This window comes from Schistocerca cancellata, chromosome 5 (genome assembly GCF_023864275.1).
Source record: "Schistocerca cancellata isolate TAMUIC-IGC-003103 chromosome 5, iqSchCanc2.1, whole genome shotgun sequence".
NCBI lineage: Eukaryota > Metazoa > Arthropoda > Insecta > Orthoptera > Acrididae > Schistocerca > Schistocerca cancellata.
Genome location: NC_064630.1, coordinates 375,307,676 through 375,333,119, shown reverse-complemented (window position 1 = coordinate 375,333,119; position 25,444 = coordinate 375,307,676). Strand labels below are relative to the sequence as shown.

The following is a 25,444-nucleotide window of genomic DNA, read 5'->3' as shown; positions in this document are numbered from 1 at the left end:
ATGTCAACACAAGCACCGAAGTCAACATTACCTTTCTTCAATTGGGCCAACTGGCAGTGAATCAAGGAAGTACAGTACAGTACATACTGACAAAACTAAAATGAGCTCTAACATGGAAATTAAGCGTTTTCGGACACATGTCCACATAACATATTTTCTTTCTTCGTGTGTGAGGAATGTTTCATGAAAGTTTGGCCGTACCTTTTTGTAACACCCTGTATACAATGCCTTACTCTTTACAAAGAAGAACCTACGAGATGTGAAACGTAGAGAAAATGTACATTATTACAACACAAGAAGCATCAAACACATATACACGCCTTACCACAGATTATCAAAATCAATAAATAGCTATGAAGTCACAGGGCACAAACTATTTAATAAGCTGCCACATGCTATACGGGATCTTCCTGAACATACACTCAAAGAAAGACTGCATGAATGGTTTATTGCCCACCCGTTCTATGATGTCAATGAATTCTTCAACTGTAAAATGCAGTAATCCAACAGATGACCCACTGTACATTTATTGTAATATAAGCTAAAATGTTTCAGTAGACAATACCTTATCTCACTGTATTATAAATTAAAACTTCATTTGACGTTGTCAATTTATGTAATGGCCTACAGACAATAAAATCTTTATTATTATTATCATCAATTGTTTCCTGCCAGAGATATAAGATTTGAACCATTTTGCAGCATTTCCTGTTACACTATAATATTCTAATTTACTGAAAAGGATATTGTAATTTACACAGTCAAATGCCTGTGAGAGTTCACAAAATATACCAGTTGCCTGCAATTTTTTATCTAATGAATTAAGCACGTGTAGATAGCCTTCTCAATATCAGAACCATTTAGAAATCTGAACTGTGACTTTGACTTATTTGAGATAAGATGGTTATAAAGCCAATTGTACATTACTTTTTCTAAAATTTTTGAGAATGCTGGCAAAAGTGAAACTGGACGGAAATTTGTTGCTATTTGTTTATCTCCCTTCTTAAACAGTGGCTTAACTTCAGCATATCTTAACCACTCAGGAAATATTCCACAGATAAACGACTGGTTACACAGATAGCTTAATATGTTACTTAACTCAGAATCACATTCTTTAATTAGCTTTGTTGATATTTCATCATACCCACTAGATATTTTTGATTTTAAAGATTTTATGATGGACATTATTTCTGCTGGGGTAGTGAGGGTCAAATTCATATTATGGAAGTTACTTGAAATATCTGGTCTGAAGTATTCCATAGCAGCATCTACAAAACCTGACAACTCCATCTTTTCAGTAACAGTTATAAAATGTTTGTTAAAAAGTTCTGCAACACTATACACATCTGTCGCCAATGTATCATTTACTCTTAATGCTATTTGTCCCTCTTCATGTCTAGTTCTACCAGTCTCCTCCTTCACTATATCCCATATTGTCTTTATTTTGTTATCTGATATGACTATCTTTTCCTTGTAATATATTTGCTTTGATGTCCATATTACAGTCTTTAATATTTTGCAGTATTTCTTGTAATGTGCTATAGCATCAACATCGGAATTGTTTCGGATTGACAGATACAGTTTTCTTTTTGTTTTACAAGATACCCCTATTCCTTGAGTAAGCCATGGCTTCTTTGTAGACTTTTCTCTAACCTTGGTAGGTTTTTGGGGAAAACAGTATTTGAATAAGGTAAGCACTTTATTAGCAAAAGTGTTACATTTTCCATTCATGCCATGAGCACTGTAAACATCAGTCCAGTGAATGTCTCTGAGGAGTGTCCTAAAATAATCAATTTTTGGCTTATTGATTACCTTCTTGAGCTCAGATTTAATAGATTTTATATCCTGTTCAGTATTAACATTTAACAGAAGGAACTGCATGTCATGATCTGAGAGGCCATTGACTATTGGTTTTGTAATATAAATTTGTTCATTGGACTTTTCTGTAAAGATATTATCAATGGCTGTTTGTGAGCTATTGGCTACCCTAGTGGGGAACTTTACAGCAGGAATTAAGTTGAATGATAGTGTTACTAACTCAGAGAAGTTCTTATTGGGATAGTCTTTAAGGAAATCTTCATTGAAATCACCAGCAACCACTATTTCTTTGTTTTTGGTTGTTAAATGGGCCAGTACAGCTTCAAGGTGGTTTATGAACAGATTAAAGTTACCTGCAGGTACTCGATATACACTTAATATTATGAAGGATTTTTTGTGAAATTCTACTTCTGTTGCACATGCTTCCATATGCTGTTCTAGGCAAAATTTATGTATGTCTATGTTCTTAAATTTATGACAGTTCCTGATGAATGTGGCAACTCCTCCTTTCTCCATTTCTGATCTACAAAAGTGAGATGCTAACCTAAACCCTGTATACCAGTGGTCACATGATGTTCAGAGAGGCAGATTATGTCAGCTGGGTTTGAAGACTCTAATTCATTTATGCAGATAATTAATTCATTAATTTTATTTCTCAGTCCTCGAATATTTTGATGCAATAAAGATAACTGACATTTCACATTGACTGAGTTAAAATTGGGTAGAGTTAAAATATCTGCTGACAGTTGAAAATTCTTAACCAATGGCTGTTTATGCTGATGTAATAAGCTAGAATTATGTTTCTTGGTTTCTTTCTCAAACTGAAGGTTTGTCTCAGTCCCAACCTCTCTTAAAAATTTGGTTTCTTTCTCAAACTGAAGGTTTGTCTCAGTCCTAACCTCTCTTAAAAATTTGGTTTCTTTCTGTCCTCGCTACCCTAAAAAAGGGTCTTTTCTGAACCCTGTAACCACTGGTATTTTATCATTCATGACAGTGCCTCCCCCCCCCCCCCCCTCCCCAACATACCTGTTGTTTTCCCAGCCAGTTTACCCTTCCCCTTCCTGTTGAGGTGAAGGCCATGCCTAGTATAATCCCACCTATTGAGAGAATCAACCTGGCATAAGCAACCGTTCCAACTCCAAATCAACTCTCTTGACAGAAGAGTTCAAATGAGATTGGTCATGGTGCCCAAGAACAGATACAAACTAAACACTAGTATGCTTCGATGCTGATGCAACCTTTGCCAGGTCACACTCTATACTGTACCCAGGATCTCTGTCAATACTATTAGCTGCCCCACCCACTATAACCACGGTGTCTTTGCAAAGTGATCCTAAATCCTCAGTCACCTGCTCCAGACCAGCACTAGGTTAAAAAAAAATTGGTGACCTGGTATTCTGATCCTAGTTCATCCTGCAAAAGTTGGCCAACACCTCTGCCATGGGAACTACCTAACAACAACAACAACACTTTCTTTTTCTTTACTGGTTTCCCTACATTCTTACTTTTCAATTTACTGCTGAAAGTTTGTTGTGCCCTGTCTACACCTGCAACTGCTTGAGGCTCACCAGCTTCTAACTGAAGCAACAGGTACCAATTTTTTTTCCACATTCACCATGAAACTGTCAGACAAAGTTCTAGGCCTGTTCCTCCTGTTGCCTGTTGCCACTTCCCTCCTCTCTTTACCCTTCTCCTTCCTTAACCTGTCAAGATCTCCCCTGGCCTTGTCAAACTCGGCCTGATGGGAGGCAATTTTCCCCTCCTGTTCTAGTATCTTCCTATCTCTACTACAAATCCTACAAAACCACTGATGAGTCTCATTTACTTCCCCTACTTCCACACCACTACAGTCACCCACATGGAAAAAACTACAGCACCCATCACACCAAAGCCCCGACCTAACAGTTCTACAGCAAGTCGAGCACTTTTCACTCATGATAGACATAATAGTTTATTAAGAATAAGTCAGTTAAATTACCGATAAACACAAAAATATGGTTCCAAAAATTTGACCTATACACAGCTGTGTGTAAACAAAAACAACAGTGCAAAGTTTCTGAAACAACAACTTAAACTTTACACTACTTTTCGGAAATGCTAGTTAAATAATGAAGAGGTACGCTGCAGTTAAATTGCTGGAGAGAGCAAAGAACAGCTAAACAAAATTATATAGATTTGCTGCAGCAAAACGTAAACAGTAAATACGACTGTACGATCTTTTCCCGTTTTCTGCTATATTACGTAAAGAAAAATGAAATCTTTAACGGTACACTTAAAGGGCACACTAATACACCTATTTACCACGTAATCAGTAGTAAACTATATGTTTTATAATCTAAAATGACTTTTCTTTACTAGAACACCAAAACAGAGACATATATTTCGAGCTGGGCCATAAAGTATATAGTGGCAAGTCACCTTCATAACTGTGTGAATGTGTTTTCTTTGTGTCTCTTAAGAACTATCCCTTAAGTGAGTATTTCAGAATAGATATATATACGCTCCAGTATCCTCGCACCATCATTTCTTGTTATTAACTTTTTCTGACACACCTACTTGAACATGTAAGGAAATGATGATAAATTAACTTAGGAATGCATGAACTGTTAGCCTGTTGAACACAGGTGATTTTCAGCAACAGTTTTTCTTGTCATGAACCCTACAGATGTTAGTTTATGAAAAGTGGTAACATAGTAATTAGCCTCTTTTTCACCCAGTTTAGGCACTTCACTATAATCGAAAGAAAACCTGAGATATCAGATAAACACACAATGTCAATAAATGAACACATAACTAGTTTACAGTTTATTATCGGTACTTTAAAAATGGGTATTTCGAAATCACAGCTTAAAAAAAATGAACTGAACGTGGTGGTTGTAGTGCGACCATTAGGTAAAAATGGACAGATGTGACGTACAATAGGAGCAAGGAAAAAAGTGCTAAATTGAAAAAACCATGAAAGTATCATAAGCTTTGAACACGAAAACTTACTGCAAGTACTTTCTACTGACGATGTGGACGTGCAGGCCTATGTAGTACTCATGAATGAGGTGAAGAGGAAAATGACAGTGTGAATATAACAGGAGAAGAAAATTTATTGACGCTGACAAATAAAAAACCAAGCATAAAAGTGGCCAGTGCAAATCTGCCGACCCAAAATTGCAGTGAAACATTTAGTGAAATGACATAAAAGAATTTCCAGTCCGTAAAATCCAATAGCAAACTATTTGTGCTTTCAGACAGCCAGAGTGTAGAGTTGCAAATAAACTAAGTGAAGGTATATTCATGTGGTATAGTGAAACCAGAAGACCCACTTGGTGAAATTAAAAAGGTGATAGCATCTACAGGGGTAAAAAATCTACACAATAAATACTTTTTTGTCCTTTTGAAAAGTTTAATGATGTATACAAAAATGAAATGGCGAGTGCTATGTCTGAAAATCTCACACATACAAATGTCGTAATTTTGAATATTCTGCATCGCTACGATCTTATGAGGCAATCGTGTGTTAAAAAAGAAATACAGAGTGCCAATAATCAGTTTGCTAAAATCTGCAGGCATGTTAAAAATTTGAACTGTGTTGATGTGAGTATGTATATTCCACATACAACATGGACTACACCTGAACATGTTGGTTAAAGAATATCTGGTGAACCTGGTAACCAAGGAAATAAAAATCCACCAAAATAATTTCAAAACCGAACCCATAGTCACAGAGCTACCACCAGATCCAACAAGGACAAAAAAACACATAAAAAAATAGAGGTGATAAAACTATCAGCAATAAGAGCAAGCTATGCAAAAATCTGTGAGGAGTCAGCAGAAACAGTAGTGGGTAGTGAAATGAATGACTAGGAAACTGTAGCTCCTCTTCATGTTGGAAGACTAGAAAAATGAGAAGGCTCCAGGTAAGAAGTGCTAAGTGTTCCTCAGTTCTCCACCAAAATACCCAGTCTATAAGAAATAAAGTGCAACAGCTAGAAGTGAACTGCATGCTATTGATAACTCTCTTGTTTGCATAACAGAACACTGGTGTGGGGTCCTGAAATAATACATGTAACTCTAAACTCATATAATCTAGCATGCCATTATAGTAGCACCACTATGAGAGGAGATGGATCATGAATACATGTAAAGGAAGGGATTATGTATGAAGTTAGAAATGACATTATTTCATTAAATGAAGAAAAACATGTAGAAATATTAACCATCTACATCTATACTCCGCGAGCCACCTTACGGTGTGTGGCGGAGGGTACTTATTGTACTACTATCTGATCCCCCCTTCCCTGTTCCATTCACGAATTGTGCGTGGGAAGAACGACTGCTTGTAAGTCTCCGTATTTGCTCTAATTTCTCGGATCTTTTCGTTGTGATCATTACGCGAGATATATGTGGGCGGTAGTAATATGTTGCCCATCTCTTCCCGGAATGTGCTCTCTCGTAATTTCGATAATAAACCTCTCCGTATTGCGTAACGCCTTTCTTGAAGTGTCCGCCACTGGAGCTTGTTCAGCATCTCCGTAACGCTCTCGCGCTGACTAAATGTCCCCATGACGAATCGCGCTGCTTTTCGCTGGATCATGTCTATCTCTTCTATTAATCCAACCTGGTAAGGGTCCCATACTGATGAGCAATACTCAAGAATCGGACGAACAAGCGTTTTGTAAGCTACTTCTTTCGTCGATGAGTCACATTTTCTTAGAATTCTTCCTATGAATCTCAACCTGGCGCCTGCTTTTCCCACTATTTGTTTTATGTGATCATTCCACTTCAGATCGCTCCGGATAGTAACTCCTAAGTATTTTACGGTCGTTACCGCTTCCAATGATTTACCACCTATGGCATAATCGTACTGGAATGGATTTCTGCCCCTATGTATGCGCATTATATTACATTTATCTACGTTTAGGGAAAGTTGCCAGCTGTCGCACCATGCATTAATCCTCTGCAGGTCTTCCTGGAGTACGTACGAGTCTTCTGATGTTGCTACTTTCTTGTAGACAACCGTGTCATCTGCAAATAGCCTCACGGAGCTACCGATGTTGTCAACTAAGTCATTTATGTATATTGTAAACAATAAAGGTCCTATCACGCTTCCTTGCGGTACTCCCGAAATTACCTCTACATCTGCAGATTTTGAACCGTTAAGAATGACATGTTGTGTTCTTTCTTCTAGGAAATCCTGAATCCAATCACAAACCTGGTCCGATATTCCGTAAGCTCGTATTTTTTTCACTAAACGTAAGTGCGGAACCGTATCAAATGCCTTCCTGAAGTCCAGGAATACGGCATCAATCTGCTCGCCAGTGTCTACGGCACTGTGAATTTCTTGGGCAAATAGGGCGAGCTGAGTTTCACATGATCTCTGTTTGCGGAATCCATGTTGGTTATGATGAAGGAGATTTGTATTATCTAAGAACGTCATAATACGAGAACACAAAACATGTTCCATTATTCTACAACAGATTGACGTAAGCGAAATAGGCCTATAATTATTCGCATCTGATTTATGACCCTTCTTGAAAATGGGAACGACCTGCGCTTTCTTCCAGTCGCTAGGTACTTTACGTTCTTCCAGCGATCTACGATAAATTGCTGATAGAAAGGGGGCAAGTTCTTTAGCATAATCACTGTAGAATCTTAAGGGTATCTCGTCTGGTCCGGATGCTTTTCCGCTACTAAGTGATAGCAGTTGTTTTTCAATTCCGATATCGTTTATTTCAATATTTTCCATTTTGGCGTCCGTGCGACGGCTGAAGTCAGGGACCGTGTTACGAATTTCCGCAGTGAAACAGTTTCGGAACACTGAATTCAGTATTTCTGCCTTTCTTCGGTCGTCCTCTGTTTCGGTGCCATCGTGGTCAACGAGTGACTGAATAGGGGATTTAGATCCGCTTACCGATTTTACATATGACCAAAACTTTTTAGGGTTCTTGTTTAGATTGTTTGCCAATGTTTTACGTTCGAATTCGTTGAATGCTTCTCTCATTGCTCTCTTTACGCTCTTTTTCGCTTCGTTCAGCTTTTCCTTATCAGCTATGATTCGACTACTCTTAAACCTATGATGAAGCTTTCTTTGTTTCCGTAGTACCTTTCGTACATGATTGTTATACCACGGTGGATCTTTCCCCTCGCTTTGGACCTTAGTCGGTACGAACTTATCTAAGGCGTACTGGACGATGTTTCTGAATTTTTTCCATTTTTGTTCCACATCCTCTTCCTCAGAAATGAACGTTTGATGGTGGTCACTCAGATATTCTGCGATTTGTGCCCTATCACTCTTGTTAAGCAAATATATTTTCCTTCCTTTCTTGGCATTTCTTATTACACTTGTAGTCATTGATGCAACCACTGACTTATGATCACTGATACCCTCTTCTACATTCACGGAGTCGAAAAGTTCCGGTCTATTTGTTGCTATGAGGTCTAAAACGTTAGCTTCACGAGTTGGTTCTCTAACTATCTGCTCGAAGTAATTCTCGGACAAGGCAGTCAGGATAATGTCACAAGAGTCTCTGTCCCTGGCTCCAGTTCTGATTGTGTGACTATCCCATTCTATACCTGGTAGATTGAAGTTTCCCCCTATTACAATAGTATGATCACGAAACTTCTTCACGACGTTCTGCAGGTTCTCTCTGAGGCGCTCAACTACTACGGTTGCTGATGCAGGTGGTCTATAGAAGCATCCGACTATCATATCTGACCCACCTTTGATACTTAGCTTAACCCAGATTATTTCACATTCGCATTCGCTAATAACTTCACTGGATATTATTGAATTCTTTACTGCTATAAATACTCCTCCACCATTGGCGTTTATCCTATCCTTGCGGTATATATTCCATTCTGTGTCTAGGATTTCGTTACTGTTCACTTCCGGTTTTAACCAACTTTCCGTTCCTAATACTATATGCGCACTATTTCCTTCAATAAGAGATACTAATTCAGGAACCTTGCCCTGGATACTCCTGCAGTTTACCAATATTACGTTAACTTTTCCTGTTTTTGGTCTCTGAGGACGGACGTTCTTTATCAACGATGATAATGTCCTCTCTGGTAAGCCGTCAGGTATTTTATCGTTTCGCCCAGGGGGGGGTCCCTCTAACCTAAAAAACCCCCGTGTGCACGCCACACGTACTCTGCTACCCTAGTAGCTGCTTCCGGTGTGTAGTGCACGCCTGACCTGTCTAGGGGGGCCCTACAGTTCTCCACCCAATAACGGAGGTCGATGAATTTGCAACCATTATAGTCGCAGAGTCGTCTGAGCCTCTGGTTTAGACCCTCCACACGGCTCCAAACCAGAGGACCGTGATCGACTCTGGGCACTATGCTGCAGATATTAAGCTCAGCTTGCACTCCGCGTGTGATGCTGGTTGTCTTCACCAAATCAGCCAGCCGCCGGAAGGAACCAAGGATGGCCTCAGAACCCAAGCGGCAGGCGTCATTCGTTCCGACATGTGCTACTATCTGCAGCCGGTCACACCCAGTGCGTTCAATAGCTGCCGGAAGGGCCTCCTCCACATTACGGACGAGACCCCCCGGCAAGCACACCGAGTGCACACTGGCATTCTTCCCCGACCTACCCGCTATTTTCCTGAGGGGCTCCATAACCCGCCTAACGTTGGAGCTCCCTATAACTAATAGGCCCGCCCTCTGTGACTGTCGGGACCTTGCCGGAGAATCGGCCACTGGCCCAACAGGCGAGGCATCCTGTGGTGGCTCGGAAACGATGTCATCACCACTAGGAAGCACCCCGTACCTGTTGGAAAGGGGTAAGGCAGCTGCCACGCGGCCAGATCCCACCTTCGCCTTTCGGCCAGGCATGCGCGAGCCCACCACTGTCCGCCATTCACCCTGGAGTGATGGCTGCCGGTAAGATGCTCACTGCCGGAAGACGCAGCGACATCAGGGGTTCCATGTGATTCCAAGGCCACCGAAGTAGGCATAGGTCTCACCACAGTTGCCCCAACGCCACTACGAGCCGACGCCTGCGCCTCGAGCTCGATGAGCCTAACAGACAAAGCCTCCACCTGCCCCCGAAGAGTGGCCAATTCTCCTTGCGTCCGCTCACAACAACCACAGTCCCTACACATGACTATGTTTACCCTACCCTATACGGTGACAAATTCCCAAGATAATCTTCTGATGAGCTACTCTGATAATCAAGAAACACTCACTGAAATACGAGACGCGAAAACTATGCTAGGTTTTCCCAGAAAAACTATTTAAAAGCTAAGCGCAGCAAATAAGTACAAAAACGCTTTATACAAACAGTACTCGCTGCTGCTGGTGCTCTCGCTCTGGCTGTCACAAAAGCCATATATATTCCAAAGATCAACTGCACTGAGTATTTACCATTCTCCCAGTGGTGACATAGCTACATTCATCCAAGTATTGGACATGGTTACAAACCCTAAGGGCAAAATTCTCATTTGTGGAGATTTAAACATCAACTTATTGAATCCATATGGGTTCTGCAACACATTTTTGGGCGTTATGTACAGCTGTAAAATATTGCCATTGATTAACACAGCCACAAGGATAACTAAGCATTCAGCATCAGTTATTGACCACATACTAACTGGCTTGGAGAAAGAAAACTGTGACATTGTCGTAGGTAACCTGGGCCTTTCAGATCATCCCAGTCAGCTCTAAAATTAAACCAAACTAAAATCTTGCATAAAGAAGGGTCTTCTCTAAGAAAAAAGGGGCTGAATTTACCACTCAAATGAACAGTGAAACATTGGAAGAAATGTACATGAAGACCAGTACAGGTAGGAAGTTTTCAAAGTTTATATTTAAATTTAATTTCAGGTTCAAAAAAAGTGTTCCCAAAAGTACTATAAGTTATGAGTCACTAAAACACGAAACCTAGTGACCAAAGGGATAAGGAAATCCTCTGTAACACTCAAACACCACAACAGCATTAAAAACAGCCGAAATGACACTGTATTTCAAAAATACCACCTAACATACAAAAATATATATAGAAAAATTATAGCACCAAGCAAAAATAGCACCAAGCAAAAATGTCTCAAAATAATAATAATTATAGAAAAGGCAGAAAAAAATAAAAAGCAGTGTGGAATGTTACCATACAGGAGACAAATAGGAAAAAGACAAAACAAGTAAACACACAATTATAGCAAAATGGTACCATAATACGTGATCCAATAAAAATTGCAAACTTTGCAGCTCAATATTTCAGTAACATAGGTACCACGCTACAACACAAAGTCGACAAAATATAGCCTATACAAACACTGAACTGTGTTCCAAACACAATGCTGCTGCAACCCAACACTTCAGAAGAAATAAGTAATGTTATTCGGGAGGTGAAAAACAAAACTGCAGCAGGTATAGATGAAGTGCCTGCGTGCTTTCTGAAGGACTGTATGGACAGCATCAAAGACCCTTTAGCACGTGTCACAAACTAATCATTCACCACAGGTTGCTTCCCAGGGGCACTAAAGCATGCAGAGGTGCTGCCTCTACATAAGAAAGGGGACACAGAAAGTATAGAAAATTTTGGGCCCATCTCTTTACTGTCATCATTTTTAAAAGTAATGGAAACCATAATGAAAATTAGTCATGGGGTACTTAACAAAGTGCAATCTTCTGTGTGAAGAACATTTTGGGTTCAGGCCTGGTAAAGGCACACAATCAGCTGTTGCTCATTTTACAAACATTGTTCTGGAAGCACTAGATAAGGGAGATCATATGACAGGCATCTTCCATGACTTCAGCAAAACTTTCCATACAGTACACCACACAGTTCTATTACATAAACAGGAAGCTCTATGTACAGGAGGGGTAGCAAATAAGTGGTTTTGTGTACACCTAAAAAACGAGAGTGCAAAGGGTAGAGATCTCTCAAACTCCAATCAGCAATACCTTTCTGACCCAGAATACATTAATATTAGATCCCCCAAGGAAGCGTGTTTGGCCCAATACTCTTTTTGATATGTATCAATGATTTTTCTCAGAGTGTCAAATACGGTGAAACAATATTGTTTGCTGGTGACTCAGTAACATTTGAATCAGTGAAACATTACAAAGTTTACTAAAGAACAAAGCTGAAGAAACACTCGTGCATGTAGGCAGATGGGTAGACAACAACACATTAATTTTAAATGTAAAAAAACCAACAGTATTAGTTCCCACAAAAGCAGAAAACCCAAAAATATTCTTTAAAAGTGAAAGTTGAGCTCATAGATTGTATATCACAAACAAAATTTCTAGGTTTGCATATTAGTGCACAACTAAAATAGACTGAGCTTGTTACTGCCCTTGGGAAGAATATCTTCAGCATGCTTTGCACTGAGAATAATAAATTCAGTGTGTAGTAGCTCTTGCACCAGAACAACGTATTTTGCATATGTTGATTATGTGATGACTTTTGGGATAATGTTTGGGGGCAAATTAGCAGAACAGACAAACAATATTTAAGCTGCAAAAAGGTCTGTATGAATTATGACAAAAAGTAGCAAGAGAAGTCACTGCACTGAGTTATTTAAATCCATGGGAATTATGACTGTTCCACATGACTATATTTTGCAAATGGTAATCCAAATTAAAAACACATTGATCAGTATCCAACGAACAGGTCTCTAAATGTACATGGAATCAGATCGAGCCACTACTTAAGTCTAAGTAGAAAATTGAAACAAAAACCCAAAGTAGTGTGCTGTATAATAGAATTAAACTATACAACAAACTAACACGAGAGATCAGAGACAGAAGTGAAATACATGCCTTAGGAATACCCTTAAAAATTATTTGCTAGAAAAGTGTTTTTATACTGTAAAGGATTACCTAAAATGATGGGTACATTTTGTTTACAATTGTGCTAATTATTAATTACTGCAGTTAAGGGACATTCCACAATATATTCAATGGAACAGTGAAATACAGTGTCCAAAATATGTAACTCTGTAAGACAACAATAAGTGTGTTAACAGATGATTTAGTGTCAATCAATACAAAATATCAAGAACTTCTGAGGAAATATCAAGAGCTGGAAACGAAATATAAAGCAGTGGATCGGAATTATTGCCTAACACAAGACAACGCCGTTGTTAATGATCATTCCACGCAGAAAATGTGGCGTGTTAAAAAAAAAAAACCAAGCAAGAACGACATGTAAGTACAGCCCCAGTGATACCATTATCAAACAAATTCTCAGCACTAGTAGCGGATTGTGGTAATACAACTGACATAAACGAACCAGAAAGTAGTCACAAAACTCCCGCTAAAGAACAAAAAAAGAACTTGCCAACCTTAAGAAGCACCAAAGGGCTCCTTCTGTATGCCGACAGTCATGGAAATGATCTATCCAAACGTTTTCGCGAAAGTATGCATTCAAAACATTCAGTTTTCATGAAAATCAAGCCTGGTGCAATGTTAAATGCAGTGGTGGAGAATATTACAGCAGAAACAAGTCAACTGAACAAAGACACTCACGTTGTGATTATTGGCGGCAGCAACGACGTATACAAAAACGAAAGCAAGACAGCCCTGTGATGTTTCCATAACATATTACCAAAACTATTTCAAATGAACATTGTCATCAAAAACGTGCCAGTGCAATGTGATTTACCACTGTGGTTGTGTGTAAACAAAGAGATTCGACACTACAATTCTGAGCTAAAGAAACTGTGTGATAAATTTAGCCATGTACATTTGATAGACTTAAGTAAGATGAGTCGTGATGAACACACAAAACACAGATTCCACTTAAACAGGAAAGGGAAAGCCACGCTAGTTTCCCACATAAGCAAACTGTCTGAGAAAGACAGTGTAGAGAAAGCTGCAGTTGCTCTAGGCTACAACCACGAGACTATTTTAGAATAAAGGACCATAATAATAGTTTTCATGGATGTATTTCGGATATGACTGAGTCCCGTTCAAGCAAAGAAAAGCAAGGCTGTGAAATAAGTGATCAGTCATTGCAGGACAGTTCTATAAAACCAGTGTATGCAAAATGTTGTATGAAGTGTAACTAAAACAATTTAGATTCATGCAAGATGGTAAATAAACAAGAAGGGATAACACCCTTAAAGTTAATGCACTTAAATGTGCAATATCTCAAAAACAAACTAAACATACTACAAATATTCATAGAAGAACACTTGCCACATGTACTAGTAATAACAGAACATGGGCTAAAACATAGTGAAATAGCCAAGCAAACTTTCAAAACTGAAATTGTTAATCTAAGAAGCAGATTAACAGCAAAACAATAGAACAGTCTGACAACATAAGCGAAGCATCTTGGAAGCTGATTGACAAATACCGAAAAGGTCCCAACAAGATGAACATGGAACCACTCAGCATAAGACATGATGGTAACACTATAAAAAAACCCAGATACTGTATGTAATATTTTTAATAACTACTACATTTCTGGCAAACAGTCAACCCATATTAGAGTTTCACAGGTAGAGACCCGATGCCATTTCGCCCAGTGTACCGAATTTGAATTTGTGGAAGTGAATGAGCAGGAGGTTCGCAGGGCAATATACATGCTAAAGAAAAAAAATTTTCATCTGGATGGGATGGCGTATCCAGTGCTAATACTAAAGTGTGCACAAAAGAAATCTCTAAACCTCTTAATCACCTGATTAATTGCAGCATTAGAGAAAACATGTATCCAAGGTTCTAAAAATGAGTGTAGTGAAACCAGCATATAAAAAGGGAAGTAAGAAAGATGTCTCCAACTATAGACCAATATCATCAATTCCCACTTTTATTAAGATATTCGAAAGCATTATCCTTTCTCAGCTAAGTGCCTTTTTCACAAAACATAAACTGCTTGTAGATTCCCAGCATGGTGTCAGAAAAGAGCTAAGTACAACCGCAGCAGTTACACAGTTCATCCATGAAGTTTACTGTCTGTTGGACCAGAAGATGCAGACTGCAGGTATATTTTTGGACCTGACAAGAGCATTTGATACAGTAAACCATAGGGTACTTCTTAAAAAGCTAAAATCTTATAGTATTGGGGATCAAGTCGTGAATCTTCTAACCACATACCTGCTGAATCATATGCAAAGCACTAGTGTCATACAAACGAGATAATAGTCATGAACTCCCTGTCCACCAGTGAACCTGTATTACAAGGTGTACCACAAGGCTCAATCCTTGTACCCTTTCTCTTCCTTATATATATATTAACAACATTGCACAACCCATTAACTCCCATATTGTAAGCTATGCAGATAACATGCGATCTTATTCTATGGAAGTGAATCTGATGAGCTAGAATCTCTTGCTACTGGTGGTGTAACAGAAGTAACAAAATACTTCAGTGATCAGGGACTCAAGGTGAACATCACCAAATCTCAACTACTGACATTTGAAACAGGCAGTTCTCACCACAACAATATGAATAGTGTGTAATATCTCTGCAACAGAAAATGGTAACTGTAAATTCCTGGGTGTGTATGTTGATGAAAATTTGTGGTGGACATACCACATTAATTTTGTATGCGAAAAAGTCAGTTGTGTCATATATCTCCTCAGCCAGCTCGCAGAGATAGTTCCTAGCCAAGCACTGAAATTAGTATATTATGGAACACTTTACCCCTTTCTCAATTATGGAATTGAACTATGGGGCTGTGCAGCTGATGTACATTTAAAAAGACGACGACTACTACTACTACTGCTACTACTACCACCACCACCACCACCACCACCACCACCACCACAGAAAAGAGCAATAAGACACATACATGGAATGGGACATAGAGATTCATGTTGTGAAGTGGTTGTGCAGCACAAATATCTGACAGTATATTCTCTTTACATCTTCAAAATAGTTGTATTTTTTATAAGTCAACCAACAGAAGCTATCAAGGGCAGTGATGTACATGATCACGACACTAGAACAAAGTGTAACTATTTCTGTAACAGAACAGTGTTAAAAGTGACTGATAGAAGTCCATATATCAGTGGTTTGAATTGGTATAACAAGCTACCAAACGCTCTAAGAACGTACACGAGAAATGTTTTTAAAACAAAATTAAAATCTTTTCTAATAGAAAAATGTTTACATTCTTCCAATGAATTTAAAGATAGTGACTGTAACATGAAACATTAGCATATCAGTTGTAATGTGATAAATGTAAAAAATTGACATAAGAAGCAACAGCTACAGAATATAGTGTAAATATAACCATAGTATTAAGTCTGATGTTTTCAAAAGCCATCGTTACGATGGCTCCACGTAAAGAAAATGTAAATAAATAAAAAATAAATAATTAAATGTATTTATGTGTGAAATTGAGTGTGTTTATGTATCTCTGTGTCTGTAGTTTGTGTTTATGTAGTTTGTGTTGACAACATACATACAATTTACATTGCCTATGGATGTATAAATAAATAAGTACATAAAATAAACAAACAAACAAATAAAAACCATTTTGAGGTTTATCTCAGATTGCAAAAACTAAATGTAAAGTTAGTGGGAACCTACTTAAACCCCTGGCATGAGGAACTTTTTTGTGTTTGTATCCAAGAGATCCATATATAACCATTAGGTATGCTTGTGACATTGAACAAAAACTACTTCAAAAAACTTAGTGGTGTAAGTTGGAAGATGGCATAAATCCTTCTATTGCTAGTGTGTGTCATATCTCACAGAGCACCCTTGGTGTAAAAGCACCGCTGCGTTTATGTGTATACTTGGAGATGAACAGACAGTCCATTCATTCCAGCTACCATCTTGTGATGCAGCACATGTAGCTGGAGTTGTGCTAATGTTATCAGCTGTATGCTCTTGAATAAAGTAAATTTACAACTTGTGTTATAAAATTTAACTGCAATTACATTACATGAATTATGTGGAGTTATAAGCTGTGATGGTATTGAAAAGGATTAAATCATAAAGCATTAGGAATGCCTCAAAGCACTTGATGTTTTTGATTAGGTACTGTGCGAACTGCATTAAATCGACTGTTGTCTTTAATGTACTGTCGAGTAATTCCCAGGTACTACAGGAACTGTCACCACAGTCATACTGGAGGTGGTATACCCCTACCTTCCTCCAGCTTTTGATTGACCTTAGTCAATTATAAGGGCTTCTGCAGTTTACACTGAATTCTGAACAATTATACAGTTTGATATCTTTCACATTTAGAAAACATTGCCAGAGGTGAAACAAAAAAAAAAAAATGAGAAATGCCAGGAACAGTTGTGGCTAGAACCCCTGACAAATGTGTTTCTAACATGGCACTTACCAATGAGCCTTAGTACTTCTTTCACCTGTGGCAATGATTTGTTAATTAAAAAGATGCCAGGCTACAGTATGGTTTGGAGTTCACGTTAAATTGTGTGTCCCCCTGTAACTACCTGGGTAAGTCGGCTCAAAATTCAGGGAAAGGCAAAAGCATACCTTTCTCAAAAGAACCATGTCATGTAAAGGACTGCAGTTTTTAAACCAACCATTGGGTTATGGACAACGTTGCTTTTTACTACAGGAGGGCACAAGTTGACACCATTTCAATTGTGGGCACCCAGTTTCATCTGTTGCTAAAATCTAAAGTAAATTTAGATTTTAACGTAATGTTTTGGCTTGACCAAAAACATTTTTATTGGTAAAAAAAGACCATTCATAAACCACTGATGCCATGAATTTCAGTTTACACTATTCTCAAATTTTCTGAAAACTGGATCAAAGTAACAAGGCAGATATATATCTGTTAGTTCTATAAAAACAGCCTTACTGTGACAGCATTATTCGAGATGTAGATTGCAGTAGATCGTTGTGGATGGAGAGTGAACAACAGATTTCAATGTTCTTCAAGGAAGTAAAGTACAAGGACCACACTGAAACTTCTGAGAATGACAAGGATTTAGCACTCTTACACTAAGTAAGATAGTTGGTTAAAGCATCCAATTTTTATAATTTCGTTGATGCCTTTAGCTGCCATTCTGTTTATTTCATGTATGATTGTAAAATTTTGGCCTTAGGCCATTTTCAAGTATCTAAAACTTGAAAATGGCCCAAGGCCAAAATTGTACAATCGTACATGAAATAAAGAGCACAGCATCACAAAATCATTCAAAAAAATTCATCGCAGTTGCAGACTCTTATCACACTGAAAATTATAGCACCCAGTTTTGTTTGTTGATGAAAATTTCAGCAGCTATTTGAATTTTGTATCTACATATATATTCATACATTGCAAATTGCTGTGAAATATGTAGTGTGTGAAGAATGATTGCTTAGATATCTGTGCAAGCTGTTATTAATGTAATCTTGTATTTGCCATCCCTGTTGGAGCAATATATAGGGGCTCTAGTCTTTCCTGAAACTTGCCGCTTAATACTGATTTTTTAAACTTCGTAAGTAGACTTTTGTTTGCTGGTTCACATTTTTCAGTATTTCCATGGCACCCTCCCATAGGTGAAACAAACCTCTGATCATATGTACTGCCCTCTTTTGTATAATTGTGGTATCCTGATCAGTATTTTAAGGTGGGTCGTAAAAGTGTTTTGTAAGGAATCTCTGTTGTAAGCTGATTGCATTTTCTCCTATCATACCAATGAATTGAAGTCTGCCACCTACTTTTCCTGTGACTGACTCTAAGCTTAGGTGCCCCCCCCCCCCCCCCCCCCCCTCCAACCCCTGGAATATGGAGTACAGGTTTTTTATTCATTACAGAATTCTCATAAACATCTAGGAGTGATTTCTCAAAAAATCTCTCTTATAGCCAATAGTAACATTATATGCCTGACTGAAGTGAGAAAATACTATAGCAGTTACCATCTTCTCTTTAGAAAGTGTAACACCAGCCATAGAGTCAGCCATTCCTTATTTTGTGATTCGTTTTCCCTTCCATACTAATGAGCACGCTGCATTACAGTGGGTCAAACGAAGGCTCTTGTGTGCTGTGGCAGCCTTCCTTTATTGCCTTCTTCGAAATATTGTTGTAAAATTGGTTATGAGGCATATTGCAACTGCGTTGGAGCAAATTCCCCATCACAGCCTTCTTAAAGTAATCAACAATAGCTAAGTGCAGTGCTACCTGATGCGTTGTTTGGTTTCACAGAATGCCACGTGCTTTACTGTGTGCACTGCTATTTGCTTTAACGATCTCTTTCACAACAATTTTGCTGTCTTCATCATGAGAAATTATCAGAAAGTATGTTACACCATTTGATAGTGCTGGGAGGAGCTGTAAACCTGCCTGGGGAAGCTTGGTGTGTTAACTTAGTGTACTATGTTTATGTAACAATGAGGAAGCTCTTCTGCCATGGCCACACATTCAGACTTAAAATGAGGCTAATCCCGTAGCCTTTAGTAGACAAAAGCCTGAAACTGTGATCATTCATATCTTTTGGGGCTGGCATGGCCCAGCAGGAGTCAGTTACTGACTGATATGTTAAATTGCAAACAATTTGCCAAGATTTATTTGCTGACTCCATTTCTATGTAATTCTGACCATAGTGGAGAAGGACAAGCGGCAAAGCAGTCAGCTTTATACTCTGTGAGGAGTTCTTCAGAGATTTACTGTGGAATAGATTTGTGCCTGATATCTGAAAACTTCTATTAATTCTCAAAAGGTCACCTTCTGTCATGCAAATATACACTGAAGTTAGGAGGAGTGACTGGATGAGGATACTACTGCAATACTTGTAGAAAGCACAAATGTAGTTCACACATGATGACATAATACCACTTAGGTTTTTCTCAGCACACAATAACACTATATATATATATGGTTATAATAGAAGGAAACATTCCACGAAGGAAAAATATACCTAAAAACAAAGATGATGTGACTTACCAACTGAAAGTGCTGGCAGGTCGATAGACACACAAACGAACACAAACATACACACAAAATTCAAGCTTTCGCAACAAACTGTTGCCTCATCAGGAAAGAGGGAAGGAGAGGGAAAGACGAAAGGATGTGGGTTTAAGGGAGAGGGTAAGGAGTCCGCTCCCGGGACTGGAATGACTCCTTACCCTCTCCCTTAAAACCCACATCCTTTCGTCATTCTTTCCTGATGAGGCAACAGTTTGTTGCGAAAGCTTGAATTTTGTGTGTATGTTTGTGTTCGTTTGTCTGTCTGTCGACCTGCCAGCACTTTCATTTGGTAAGTCACATCATCTTTGTTTATATATATATATATATATATATTATTCACGTTTGGGCCCTACTGGACCACGCGAAGTACAATCACGGGGCATTCAGTTATTTTCTTTTAGACTTTCTCTCTGCCCAAATTGTTTTCATTCTCTCGGAATGAGCTCTTTTCCTTTCATCCGACCATGTGGTTCCAGTTTTCTTTGGTTTTTCAGCTTGACCAACTACCCAGTCATGAATTTTTTGCCTAAATAATTTTCTGTCTTGAATTTCATCTTGTTTTATATCTGCCTCTTTCATGTCCTCTTTTATAGCAGCAATCCATTTTATTGTCTCAAATTTAGCTTTACTTCGATTTTCGTAGAATTCCACTACTTGTTTAGTTAGTCTGGTAGCATCCATTCTTTTAATATGCCCATAAAATTTTAATCTGCGTTTTTTCATATCCGAATATATGCATGTGTATTGTTGAATTTCACTATTTGCTCTTAGCCTGTATGTTCCTTCTTCAGTATATTTTGGACCTAGAATTTTTCTGATTACTTTTCTTTCTCTTTTTTGGATTTCTTGAATGTCCTTTTTTCTGTTTAAAATTAGCGTTTCACCCCCATAAAGGCACTCTGGTTTTATGACCGTGTTGTAATGTCTCAATTTAGAGTACCTCGAGAGACATTTTTTGTTGTAGATGTCTTTTGTAAGTCTAAAAGCTGTCTCCATCTTTTGACAACGAATTTCATTTCCAATTTTTTCTAGACCAGTCTCTGAGATTGTTTCACCTAAATATTTGAATTGCGAAACTCTTTTGATTTTTCCATACTTAGTTTCCAAAAGTTTGGGTGCCAGTTTGTTGCTAGTCATATACTGTGTTTTTTCAAATGAGATTTGGAGACCTACTCTTTCTGCTGTTTCTTTAAGAATTTCTATTTGTTTCTGAGCAATTTGGATGTCCTGCGTTAGAATAACCAAGTCGTCTGCAAAGGCCAAACAGTCTATTCGAATATTTGTTCGTCCTAATTTCACTGGTTGGTCAGTTTTGAACTCCAATTTTCGTTCGCGCCACTCTTGTATTACTTTTTCTAGAACGCAGTTAAATAGCAACGGAGAGAGTCCATCACCTTGCCTCACGCCTGTTTTTATTTCAAAGGGTTCTGAAATTTCTCCTCTGAACTTTACTTTTGATTTTGTACCAGTTAGCGTGTCTCTGATAATTGCCGTGGTTTTAGGATCCAGGCCTTGTTCTTTCACAATTTGGAAAAGAGATTCACGATCCACTGAGTCATAAGCCTTTCTAAAATCTACAAAGGTACAAACTAGTTTTTTATTGTAAATTTTTTGATGTCTGAGAATTAGTTTGAGGACTAAAATCTGTTCTGGGCAAGATCTATTTGGCCTGAAACCTGCTTGATATTCGCCAATTTTCCATTCAAGTTGTTGTGCTCGGTTCAGAAGACATTGAGAGAGGATTTTGTATGTGACTGGAAGAAGAGAAATTCCTCTGTAATTATTAACATCAGTTTTGTCTCCCTTCTTATGAAGTGGGTGAATCAAGGCGGTTTTCCATTCATCAGGAATTTTTTCAGTTTGCCAAATGTTTTGCATGATTGAAGTAATTTCTTTAACGGTTTTTGGACCAGCTGCCTTTAAAAGTTCTGCAACAATTCCATCTTCACCAGATGCTTTGTTGTTTTTCAACCTATGAATTTCTTTAATGATTTCCTCTTCATTTGGTGCAAGTGAAACTGGATTGCATTATTGAGGAATTTTTGGTGGAAATCTTTCTGTGGGCTCGGGGCAATTTAGAAGATTCTTAAAATATTTAGAAAGTTCTTTGCAATTTTCTTGGTTGTTAAGAGCCAACTGTCCATTTTCCTTCTTGAAGCAAAGATTCTGGGGTTGGTACCCCTTTATTTTGGTTTTAAAAGTTTTATAAAAATTTCTGGTATTGTATTTCTGAAAATCTTCTTCAATTTCTAAGAGTTGACTATTCTCATATTGTCTTTTTGTTTGTCTAATTAGTTTTGAAGTGTCTTTTCTAGTTGTCAGGAATGTATCATATGTGTCTTCTGTCTTGTTGCTATTCCATGCTTTAAATGTCTCTTGTCTGGCTTTGATTGCATGATCACAGTTTTCATTCCACCAAGCATGTTTCTTGTGTTTTCGTAAAGGAATTTGATCTTGAGCTGTTTTGATAATCTTGTGTTTGAGTTGTTCCCAATTTTGTGCACTTGTTTTGTCAAATTCGTCTGCTAATAGTGATGGTTGGATTTTACTGGTGTCAAATTTGGGGATTAATGGTGTCCTTTTGTTGAAATTTTGGGGTTTTAGCTTTAGTTTCACACGGGTTAAGTAATGGTCTGAGTCAATATTGGCGCCTTTACGAACTTGAACATTTAAAATTTCTTTGTGACATGGATACGAGATTGCAATATGGTCAATTTGGAATTCACCTATGTCCTTGTTAGGTGATCGCCATGTCTTTTGTTTTGAAGGTTTTTTCTTAAAATGACTTGACATAATTTTGAGATTGAAATTTCTGCAAAATTCTACCAGCCTCTTTCCATTTTGATTGGTCCATTTATGTGCAGGGAATTCACCGACCGTTTTTCTAAATTTTCTCTCTTTCCCTAACTGTGCATTGAAATCACCCATTAAAATCTTTACATAATTTTGAGGAATTTTGGAGACTGTATTCTCTAACACTTCCCATGACTTATTTACTTTTTCTGGATTTGTTTTATTCTCCTGGTTGATAGGCATGTGTGCGTTAATTAAACAGTACATTTTATTTGCACATTTCATGGAAATTGTCATTAGTCTGTTGTTTACTGGATTTACTTCGATTACGGAGCCAAGAATGTCTTGCGAAATTGCGAATGCAACACCCAGATGTGGAGTGTTTTTAAGAATTCTTTTGTCTGTTTTGCTTTTAAACAATCGGTAGTTTCCAAAATCCATGGTATTCTCATCAGGCAACCTTGTTTCTTGCAGGGCTAAAATTTTGATATTTTGTTCTTTTAGTGTGTCTCCTAATTTATAGAGTTTTCCTGGTGTCAAGAGAGAGTTAATATTGATAGTTCCAAAAAATGTTTCGACCTTGGGCATGAGTCGGTCAAAAGACTTCGATTTCCTCTGGTTTGGGATATAGCGTTTCAGCCTAGTCTCCCCAGAATCCGATAGACTAGTTGCGCCACTGATGGCGGAGGATTTGTTACCACCTGGGGTAATTTTGTAATTACTAAAACGCTCCATAATAGTACTTAGAATCAAAGGGTTGAGCTCAGAAAAGCTCAGTGGTTAAGACTGGAGTGGTTAGTTCCAGAATTTGTATTACGGCCGCACCTCTGGTGAGCAGACGCCGACCACAGTGCCGCTTGTTACAAGTCAGACGCAAGGTGGATTTATTGTATTATGTGCCTCTTCCGCTAGTTCCACCGTACCGAGATTCGTTCTCTCCGCCTTCACTACCGTTGAGGTCTTCGCTGTAACCCTAGCAAAGGGGCCCTGACAGAGTACTATCACCCGGGCCAGGTGAACTCTGGTTTTTTAAACGAGGTTGTTACTCCTCCCCCTCCTCCTTCCTCATCACTTGCATAATGAGGCCCCGGGCTTGGGACCGGTACAGCGGAGTTATATATATATATATATATATATATATATATATATATATAAGAAATTCACAAGCTTTGTACTTAGCTTCTACATTAGCCTGCCAGTGATGAATTCTGTAGTGTCAATCTATCCCACTAAATTCATGAAATGCCCTGCATTCACACAGCCTTCATTTATTACCAGCTGTGGAATTAATTCAACAATGTTTGTGTGTGATGATTTTCTACAAATTTCAAAGATCTCAAAATAAATAAGTTTCTTCAGTGATTATGTTTTGCATTTGAGTAATTATTTTCTTTATATTGTTGTACTCCTTTTATTTAATGAATTTTTATGGGTGAAAGTCTTTGAAAGATTTAAAATCTATCTTTATGCCCTAAAACTGGTGCTTAGATTAGACATTATAAATTCTGTGGAGTATTTTAAATGTGTAAAATAATTTGTGAAAGGATATTTTGTATATACATGTACATCTTGAGAACAGATTTAGTGCCAAATTAGTATTGTGCAATTAATTAAGCATGTAATACGTGTTCATAAATTCTGTAATTAAATTATAGTTGTAGGATACTACTGGTGGTAGTCTGTTCCTGTAAAATGATTTTCTTTAGCACAGAATTTTTCCATATTTGTTGTAAGCTACAAAATATTTCTATCACACATGTGGAGCATTAAAGTAACTTGTACGACCACCACATTTTGTTTTCTTTGACAAAGATTCAATTACAGCTGTTAATGGATGTTGAGCAGCTTTATACTGGGTGATTCTCTGATGATGATACAAAGTTTCATGGATGATAGAGAAGAGTAAATGTATCAATTTGAGGTAAGGGTCCCTGGTCTGAAAATGAAAATGACCGAGTCAAAAGTTATAAGCAAAAATCTTTCTGATACCTCTGATAGTGGAGTACATGTGCTAGTATTGTTGTTGCTGAGATTCTAGGGTAAGCAACTTTCAGAGGTGGCAGTATGGACCAAAACAAGACAGTATGAACGAAAACAAGACAAAAATATGTAGTAAAATGAGCTCTGAATTGCATAACTTAAGACTATGAGCATTTGTCCATCATCTGCATATCTCTTCTACTGAAAGGCGATAGTCAAGGAAACTGAACTTACTGAAAAGGGGATTCTGAAATATTCTGGGAATTCTGAGAGAGTCAAGGAAGAGCTGAACTGCTTGTTGATTAAAAGTATTCTACTGAGTAGTTTTGTTGCCACTCATTCTCTGATTTTGTCCAGAAACAGTTGGTTGTGTGGTGACATAAGGAAAGGGTGAAGAGGTGTACTGAAACTGTTGTAATGTTTGTTACTCAATTGTAATTACCTTCAGCATGCTTGCCGATTATGGAATGTTCATTATTGTCTATGGGTTTACACGCTCCAGGTCCAGTTCCCATTGCATAATCTAGAGATGACTCAATGCGATATTTGGTCACATAGCTGTAAATCCATTTTTTTGGCAGACTTTATTGCAAAGTAGTATTTTGTTGGCTTTGCACAGTGTCATACTTAAAGTTAACAATGACCAGAGGGTGAAGAGCGTTGGATATAAAACATGGTGGGTTATTGTTATCAAAGTATAATAATACTACAGTCCATTGGCAATGGTTCAGAATGTGTTCCTGCAAGGATTTCTCAAATACTTCAGGTTATTGCACAGAATGGTGATGGGTGAAGGTAACATAGCATTTTTCAGGGAGGGTTATAACTCATAGAATAATTGATAAAACTGTAAATTCTAGACAGTCCTGAAATAATCGCTAATAAGTGACATGGCAACTCAAAATATTTCATTGATGTTCATAAAATATAGTAAAATATAACTTCCACTCACAACAAGAATTGGTTCTGCGAAATTTGAAATTTCAACATGGATGAACTGTAAGTCTCAGGGAAATCTTTTGATGAAACAGTTG

At 38.0% G+C, this 25,444-nt stretch overlaps 1 protein-coding gene across 3 annotated transcripts in view; it reads left to right on the top strand.

Annotated features, from left to right (window-relative positions):
• Nucleotides 1–25,444, top strand: part of LOC126188992 (tyrosine-protein kinase Abl) — a 469,368-nt gene that overhangs the window by 350,577 nt on the left and 93,347 nt on the right. The window lies entirely within an intron of this gene.